The 9,854-nt window shown below is 43.8% G+C and overlaps 1 non-coding gene across 1 annotated transcript; it reads right to left on the reverse strand.

Annotated features, from left to right (window-relative positions):
- Positions 1-3,548: 3,548 nt before the first annotated feature.
- On the reverse strand, positions 3,549-3,665 carry LOC116540550. The gene has a single exon (XR_004264493.1). It is a non-coding gene; the product is annotated as a U5 spliceosomal RNA (small nuclear RNA).
- Positions 3,666-9,854: the final 6,189 nt, after the last annotated feature.

Below are 9,854 nucleotides of genomic sequence, written 5' to 3' on the forward strand. Positions count from 1 at the left end.
ACAGAGCAAAAGTTCTAAGGCTCAGGTTAACCCAACAGCCAACACTTCAAGGCCTACAAGGAACATATTCAGGAAGAGACTTGAGGTAAATGCGGACAACTGAGAAAGTGCAGGTTATCCCTGAAGCCACTGGGTAAATAGACCATATTCCTCTGTTCTCATGAAAGACACATACCCTTAGATTTTGCTTTTCTTTAGTGTCCAGATGTTATTGTTGAGAACATATCAAGGATGTCAGAGCTAGAACAACTGTCAAGGTCACCTACTTTAGTCCTTTTACCTTCCACCGAGGCTCAGAGAGAGGTGTTGACTCAACTTCCCGTAGCTAGAACCGAGGTCTCCTGATACCCTATCTAATGAATGTTCTTTCCTCTACACACACGTGAAAGGCTGCCTAAACAATCTTTTGGGAGGAAAAAAAAAAGTGAGAATTGCTTATCCAATGCTGGGAATCATTATGTATTCCAGCTGGAATTTGGCCTATATCCTCCCAATGAAACTGAAAAGAGGATAGGAGGGAATTAAATGGAGATGTTGCAAAGTTTTGAAAGATGTACTGTTTAACAACTTGTTCTTTTTGTAAAGGTTCCTGTGAATTGGCTCCTTCCTGCTGTTCCAGACTCATTCCTCACTACTTCCTCCCAGGAACTCTTTTCTGCACCAGCGAAACCAAGACATCTCCCGAGCCCACAAGGACCTCTGCTTTGATCTTTGCTCTTCCCCCACCTCACCGAGGCATGATTCCAATTCAGGATAATCTGACTCCAGAGCTTACAAGCTTTCCAACAGTAGGAGGAGTCAGAGGAAGACAGGGCCACTAAAAATGGCGCCGGGGAGCCTATGCCAAGGGCCAAACGAGCGGCCACATCAAATTGCCATCTGAATCTGGGAGTGAAGATGGGAATGGAGGAAATGGCCAAGCTCTAGTGTACCAGAGCGGCTTCATGGAAGAAATGGCTATTTCTTGAATGGTGAGTTCTTATACATGTTGTCCTCAGAGCTTAAGGCAGGGAAGCGCATCACAACACAGGGACATGGGGGACACATTACCGACAGGGAGGTGCAGCAGGGATGCTTGATGGCATTTTACCACAACGCCCTTCTACAATACTGTGTAGAAGGTTTATGTTCGATAAGTTTTGCTGTTGATCATGACAACATTTATTATTATGCCTGGGGATAATTAATTCAACTGAAACATACCCAGGAGAAACTGTTTCATTTTTTTGGAACTAACCAGTTCTTTTCTTTCTCTCTCCTTTTTCTGGGGAGCGGAGGAGGGGTGTGTGCACCCAATTCTGGGACACTGCAGAAAAGGCTGATGTAAGAAGGAAAGTGTGAGAAATAAAGCATTGACTTCAATTTTGGTTCTGTAGAAATATTTGGGTAGCCTGCTTGGTGGTGTTTTCATGATTAAGAATGACCCAGTGTGTGTGCTTGACAGGAACACAGGCCACAGCATGCCCGACATATGCTTTTTACCATCTCCATATGTCTCATTTATATCTTAATCCACAGCCTGCTGGGAAATAGCAGGGTAAGACAGGACTTGGGGGCCCTCTGTTAGTTGGTCTCATGCTATTTTCTTAGCCTATGGTATTCACACATCCTCCACTCTGAGCTGGAATTTGGCCCTGGGCCTGCGCAATTGCCATAGGGCTGACTGCAGGGAAAAGAAAATCTGAGATGTGAAATGACTTTGTTCAAATGTGAGTCAGGGATGTGTTCAGTCTGTTTATAGAAGGAGGAAATGACATTTGAAGAAAATTGGTTCAGGGAGAAATGCTGTCATTATATAAGGATTCATAGTTTAGTAACAGACTGTTGAGGAGAGAAACTGGCTAACTTGCGAAGCCCTTGAAAGTGTCCTTTATCCACTGTAGTGCGGTGAGGAGCACGTGGGTTTTGGAACTGAACACATATGGGCCTGGGTCCCAGTTCTGCCACCTAAGGACTTTGTGACCTTGAGTCTCAGTTTTCTCATCTGTAAAATGAGCATAATGACAATTGCTTATAACTGTTCCATTGATATTCAAATCAGTTGATATAAAAGATCAGATACAGTGCCCAATGTACAGTATAGGCTCAATAACAAGATGACTGGTAACAATAATAATAGCTAATAGTTTAGAGGCATTTACTATGGGCCAGGCACTAAGTCATACACTTTATTTACATCGCAGCCTCACTTATTCCTGGCAATAATGCTATGAGGCTGGGCGCTGTGGCTCATGCCTGTAATCCCAGTACTTTGGGAGGCTAAGACCAGCAGATGCCTTGAGGCTAGGAGTTTGAGACCAGCCTGGGCAACACAGTGAGACCTCATCTCCATAAAAAATAAAAAAATGAGTCAGGAGAATAGCTTGAGCCCAGGAGGTCCAGGCTGCAATGAACCATGGTCACACCAGTGCATCACTCCAGCCTGGGGGACAGAGTGAGACCCTGTCTCAAAAAAAAAAAAAAAAATACTATGAAGTTAGTAGAATTATCCCCTCAAATGCTGTTAGTTTTTGTTTTGTTTTCTTTTTTTTTTTTTCTTTAGAGACAAAGTCTTGTTCTGTTGCCCAAGCTGGAGTACAGTGGAGTGATTTCAGCTCACTGCAACCTCCACCTCCCGGGTTCAAGTGATTTTCCTGCCTCAGCCTCCAGAGTAGCTGGGACTACAGGCACATATCACCATGCCAGACTACATATCACCATGCCAGACTAATTCTTCTTTTTTTTTTTTTGTATTTTTAGTAGAGATGGGGTTTCACCATGTTAACCAGGATGGTCTCCATCTCCTGACCTTGTAATCCACCTGCCTCGGCCCACAAAGTGCTGGGATTACAGGCGTGAGGCACTGTACCTGGCCTAAATGCTGTTTCTATTAATAATGATAATAACATATATACCACATAGCTCAGACTAAAATAGATAATTCCATGCTTCCTAATCCTGTCCCGACTCAAAAGTTACTAGAAAGCCTTTTCTTCCTTGTTCCCTCACCTTTACCCTAAATGTCCTCATTTGTGAACAGAGGGCTGAGGATGTTTCATCAGGTGATTTAGAGACTAAAGACAGAAGGCCAAGAAAACAAAACATTTTGCAACCCAAATGCTGGCAGAGGGATTTGCAGTTTCAAGATTTTTAGGCCAAGAATAATAATTGTGTGTAACTACCTAACAAAGAAGCTTGTTTGGGGAGAAATAAACATAGGACTCATTCATATACTCAAAGTCTTTTTTTTTTTTTTTTTTGAGACGGAGTTTCACTCTGTCACCCAGGCTGGAGTGCAGTGGTGAGATGGCTCACTGCAACCTCCACCTCCCAGGTTCAAGAGATTCTCCTGCCTCAGCCTCCTTAGTAGCTGGGATTACAGGTGTGCACCACCATGCCCAGCTAATTTTTGTATTTCTAGTAAAGGCGGGGTTTCACCCTGTTGATCAGGCTGGTCTTGAACTCCTGACCTCATGATACTCCCGCCTCAGCCTCCCAAAGTGCTGGGATTACAGGCGTAAGCCACCACACCCAGCCACTTAAAGTCTTTTTTTTTTTTTCTTTTACTTAGCCCTGCCTAAGCAGGACATCGAAAAATTTGGTTATAAACTCATAATTGTTCCTCTCCATGAAAATCTTTAGTAAAAGGCAAAAAATTTATTCGTTATGAAGAGAAACCAGAGCATCGCTCAAAGTCTTTTTATTTTTATTTTTTTTTTGAGACGGAGTTTCACTCTTGTTACCCAGGCTGGAGGGCAATGGCGCGATCTCGGCTCACCGCAACCTCCGCCTCCTGGGTTAAGGCAATTCTCCTGCCTCAACCTCCTCAGTAGCTGGGATTACAGGCACGCGCCACCATGCCCAGCTAATGTTTTGTATTTTTAGTAGAGACAGGGTTTCACCATGTTGACCAGGATGGTCTCGATCTCTTGACCTCGTGATCCACCCGCCTTGGCCTCCCAAAGTGCTGGGATTACAGGCATGAGCCACCGTGCCCGGCCTCAAAGTCTTTTTAAAGACCAGAATGCTGGAGCATCACAGAATGTCAGTTCCCTTTGTGTTCCTGTGCTGCCCCTTCCCCTACTTCCCTCAGCTGCTGGGGAGGGGAAGGCCTGTTTCAGAAGAAATCAAGGTAGGGTCTGTTCCCTTGAGGTGCCGGTGAAACGTTGTCCAGTTGCAGACCCACCCACCCCTCTCCCAAGCTTGTCTCAAGGTGGGAGAAGCCAGAAGGCAGGGACAAACATAGTCTCAACAGACTGCAGCCACTACGATGATTGAACTCTCCCCTCATTTCTCACAAGTGGAAACAGCCTTACTGGAAGAGTAACCTTGCAAGAAGAGAAAACATCTATCAAGAGTAAGGCAGGCTGGGCGTGGTGGCTCACGCCTGTAATCCCAGTACTTTGGGAGGTTGAGGCAGGCAGATTTCTTAAGGCTAGTAGTTTGAGACCAGCCTGGCCAACATGGTGAAGCCCTGTCTCTATTAAAAATACAAAAATTAGCCAAGTGCTGTGGCACATGTCTGTAATCCCAGCTACTCCGGAGGCTGACGGAGGAGAGTCACTTGAACCTGGGAGGCAGAGGTTGCAGTGAGCCGAGATGGTGCCACTGCACTCCAGCCTGGGCAACAGAACAAGACTGTGTCTAAAAAAAAAAAAAAAGAGGCAAAAACTGAAGCAAGCAGCATCTAATGAGAATCCAAGCCAGAAGACCACAGTCTCAGCAGTTTATGGCAAATAGGGAGGCAAGTGGGCCTTGAAGAGCGTCAGGTTCAGGAGGGGTTAACCCTGATCATGTGGCTTTTTTTTTTTTTTTTAATTAGCATGTGATTTTATTTTTTTTTTATTTTTTTTCCCCATTTATTTATTTTATTGCATTTTAGGTTTTGGGGTAGATGTGAAGAACATGCAAAATTGTTGCATAGGAACACACGTGGCAGTGTGATTTGCTGCCTTCCTCCCCATCACCTACATCTGGCATTTCTCCCCTTGCTATCTCTCCCCAGCTCCCCACCCCCCACTGTCCCTCCCCTATTTCCCCCCAACTGACCCCAGTGTGTAGTGCTCCCCTCCCTGTGTCCATGTGTTCTCATTGTTCAACACCCACCTATGAGTGAGAACATGCGGTGTTTGATCTTCTGCTCTTCTGTCAGTTTGCTGAGAATGATGGTTTCCATGTTCATCCATGTCCCTACAAAGGACCCAAACTCATCGTTTTTGATGGCTGCATAATATTCCATGGTGTATATGTGCCACATTTTCCCTATCCAGTCTATCGTCGATGGGCATTTGGGTTGGTTCCAGGTCTTTGCTATTGTAAACAGTGCTGCAATGAACATTCGTGTGCACGTGTCCTTATAGTAGAACGATTTGTAATCCTTTGGATATATACCCAGTAATGGGATTGCTGGGTCAAATGGAATTTCTATTTCTATGTCCTTGAGGAATCGCCACACTGTCTTCCACAATGGTTGAACTAATTTACACTCCCACCAACAGTGTAAAAGTGTTCCTATTTCTCCACATCCTCTCCAGCATCTGTTGTCTCCAGATTTTTTGATGATCGCCATTCTAACTGGCGTGAGATGGTATCTCAATGTAGTTTTGATTTGCATTTCTCTGATGACCAGTGATGATGAGCATTTTTTCATATGTTTGTTGGCCTCACGTATGTCTTCTTTTGTAAAGTGTCTGTATCATGTGGCTTGACATACTCCTCCTTCCTCCACTTCAAAAGGACAGTTTGTGGTTGGGGGAAATAGCGCCTCCTAGATGACAAAGTTATTTCAATGCTAGTTGAAAACAATGCGGTTCAAGCAAGAATTTCCAGTTTTCACTTAAACTGTCTGTGCATAGTTTCTAATTCTTTCTGGGTATGTTATTCCACCCCCATCTCCGTCTCTGCCAATTCTCTGGGTATGGTAGAAAGAAAGCACTTTTATTCTGGTAACCAAAATTTATGGAACTATGAATGACATTAATAAATATTTTGAACCGTATATTGCTTTAATATAGGAAAGTCAGTTATATTTTTCTTTTTCTTTTTTAATATAGAAAAAATTTTAATCTCTTTTCTCTTCTTTAATATAGGAAAGTCAGTTATCTTTTGGTGGCATTTTGCACTATACTTTCCTTTTTTTTTGAGACGGAGTTTCGGTCTTGTCGCCTAGGCTGGAGTGCAATAATGGCGTGATCTCGGCTCATTACAACCTCCACCTCCTGGGTTCAAGTGATCAAGTGATTCTCGTGCCTCAGCCTCCTGAGTAGCTGGGATTACAGGCACCTGCCACCACGCCCAGCTAATTTTTTGTATTTTTAGTAGAGATGGGGTTTCACCATGTTGGCCAGCCTGGTCTCAAACTCCTGACCTCAGGTGATCCACCCACCTCGGCTTCCCAAAGTGCTGGGATTACAGGTGTGAGCCACTGCACCCAGACTTGCACCATACCTTTCAAAACATGTTGATGGACACTCACTTCATGATAGGCATTTTTGAACTGTGATTCTCAGGAACACCAGAGACATAAAAAGTAAAATTATGACACATTTGATAGCTCAAAGACACTCAGATTTAACATTTAATCAGCTTTCTCCTCATTTTATGAAGGAAGCAATTTAGTGTCCAAAGTCACACATCTTGTAAATGGGAGAGCTGCTCATTTTATTTTATTTATTCAGTTTTTTTGAGACGTAGTCTTGTTTTGTCACCCAGGCTGGAATGCAGTGACATGATCTCGGCTCACTGCAATCTCTGCCTCCTGGGTTCAAGTGATTCTCCTGCCGGAGCAGGATTCTACCATGCCCGGCCAGAGCCACTCATTTTAAAGTCCCATTTTTCAGAATGCAAATTATAATCCCAGCAGGGCTTTTGTGTGTGTGTGTGTGTGTATATAGAAATGAACAAAATGGTGGCCAGGCACAGTGACTCAAGCCTGTAATCCCAGCTCTTTGGGATCACTTAAGGTCAGGATTTCCAGACCAGTCTGGCCAACATGGGGAAACACCATCACTACTAAAAATATAAAATAATTTATTTAGCTGGGTGTGGTGGTGTGCCCTGTAATCCCAGCTACTTGAGAGGCTGAGGCAGGAGAATCGCTTGAACCTGGGAGGCATAGGTTGCAATGAACTGAGATCGTGCCACTGCACTCCATCCAGGGAGACAGAGCAGAACTGTTTAAAAAAAAAGAAAGAAAGAAAAAAATGAACAAAACAGGCCCAGCAGGGTGGCTCACGCTTGTAATCCTAGCATTTTGGGAGACTGAGGTGGGTGGATCACCAGAGCTCAGGAGTTTGAGACCAGCCTGGGTAACATGGTGAAACCCAGTCTCTACAAAAAATGCAAAAATTAGCCAGACACGTGGCACATGCCTGGTAGTTCCAGCTCCTTGAAGGCTGAAGCAGGAGAACTGCTTAGGCCTGGTAGGTGGAGGTTGCATTGAGCCAAGGTCACTAAACTCCAGCCTGGGTGACAGAGTGAGACCTTGTCTCAAAAAAAAAAAAAAAATTGAACAAAATGATTAGATGGTGTGAGGATTAAATGAGATAATGTTTATAAGGTGGCACGCACAGTAGCTTATTCTCTACACTACACACACTACACACATTTTCTTTCCTTTACATATGTGTGTGTGTGTGTGTGTGTGTGTGTGTGTGTGTATATATGTATATATATATTTTTTTTTTTTGAGACAGAGTCTTTCTCTTGTCACCCAGGCTGGAGTGTAGTGGCACAATCTCAGCTCACTGCAAGCTCTGTCTCCTGAGTTCAAGTGATTCTCCTGCCTCAGCCTCCTGAGTAGCTGGGATTACAGGCGCCTGCCACCACACCTGGCTAATTTTTGTATTTTTAATAGAGACGGAGGTTTTGACATGTTGGCCATGTTGGTCTGCAACTCCTGACCTCAGGTGATCTGCCTGCCTCAGCCTCCCAAAGTGCTGGGATTGCAGGCATGAGTCACCATCCCCGGTCTCTTTCCTTTATATTAATGTCCACATATTTTAGGTTTACATAGTTGTGATGTTTTTGTCCATATCACATTGTGATCTGCCTTTTTCACTTAACACAGCACACATACTTACCACTTTAATGCCTAAACAGCATTCCATCTGGTCCATAGACGACATTCTTTTAGACAGTCTACCATTATTGAACATTTGGATTGTTTCCAGTTTTTCACCATTATAAATAGCTGGGCTTGGAATGACCTTACACAGTGTTTCACCCTCCATCCCCTCGTTCCTTTGGCGATTGTTTCTTTGGAATATGGTCTCAGCAATGGGGGCAGAGGCATACAGAGCTTTCCAACCAAGTTGCTCTCCAGAGAAATACCACCAGTTCAGTGGGTCTGTGCGTCGTCAGTGATGGGGAGGCAATATTATTTTTTATTTTTAAAAGACAGGGTCTCACTCTGTTGCCCAGGCTGGAGGTGCAGTAGCTCAATAATAGCTCACTGCAGCCTTGAACTCCTGGCCTCAATCAATTCCTCCGATTCAGTCTCCTAAAGCTCTGAGATTATAGGCCTGAGCCACTGCACCCTGTCGAGACTATATTCTCGGAAAAAAAAAAAAAAAGTGGTTTAACTCTTCTCTCTAGGCTTCGAAAAGGAACTTGAGAATTCTTGGCTGAAATTTCCTTCCCCACCCCTACTCACTCCACCCAATCTTCTGTACTGTTACTGCTTTCCTGGCCTGCCTTTCTTTCCTTCCTTCTTTCCTTTCTCTCTGTCTCTCTCTCTCTCTCTCTTTTTTTTTTTTTTTGCAAAGTCTTCTCTGTCACCCAGGCTGGAGCATAGTGGTATGATCTTGGGTCACTGCAGCCTCTGCCTCCCAGGTTCAACTGAGAGGATCATGCCTCAGCCTCTCACGTAGCTGGGATTACAGGCATGTGCTGCCATGCCAGCTAATTTTTATAGTTTTAGTAGAAATGGAGTTTTACCATGTTGGCCAGGCTGATCTTGAACTCCTGACCTCAGGTGATCTACCTGCCTCGGCCTCCCAAACTGTTAGGATTATAGGCACGAGCCACCGTGCCTGGCCTTTCTGGCCTTTTACTAATTTCCTCTTTCTGCGCAGAATCTTGGAGCAGAAATGGCCGTGCTGTCATGCAACAGGACAAACAACTTGTGCATCAATACTAGGCAAAATCTCACAAAAGCCACACACATGGAAGTGGGAACATGAAAAGTACTTCTCCAATTCAAATGTTGGAGATTCACAAATTCATGGCCAAAAAGGTGATTTTTGGTATCAAAGATCAGCTAATAAGAAAAGCCTGTCCTATTTTTTAAGCTAGAAAAGTCTGACTCTGGATCTGTGAATCCATATCCTTGAATTTGAACATTTACCCCACTGGATGTGGGGTGCCTAGCCTGACTTCTGTCACAAATTGTCAATGATTTAATAATAAAATATTAAAGCCCTTTGTCTCCATGTACTATCTTATTTAATCCTCAGAACAACCACTGGAGTGAACTCTATTATCCCCTTTTTGCAGAGGAGGGAAACTGAGGCTTAGAAAGATCATTTAACTTGCTCAGAGTCACAGAGCTAGGAAGTACCAGAGCAATGATACGATGTCAAGTCTGTCTGATTTGAAGGCCTTTGTACTTGATCTTGTTCTGCCACTGATATTCTCCTTATTTATGAGATGGTGACTTAAAACCTCCCACACTAACTCCAGTATTGTTTTAAGGATCAAATGAGATTTTAAAAACTTGCAAAGTGCCTTGTAAAGACTGAACAAAACATTGCAGAAATAACATAGGCACTTTGTAACTGCAAGGTATTAAGATCAGTTGGATTTGATTTAGCTACAGTGATTCTATAGGACTCTACCAGCCACATAACCTGGCTTAGTCCTAGGCTTTCTGGAGA

The sequence above is a fragment of the Sapajus apella genome, unplaced genomic scaffold (assembly GCF_009761245.1).
Source record: "Sapajus apella isolate SASKATOON/1434 unplaced genomic scaffold, GSC_monkey_1.0 scaffold141, whole genome shotgun sequence".
Lineage (NCBI taxonomy): Eukaryota > Metazoa > Chordata > Mammalia > Primates > Cebidae > Sapajus > Sapajus apella.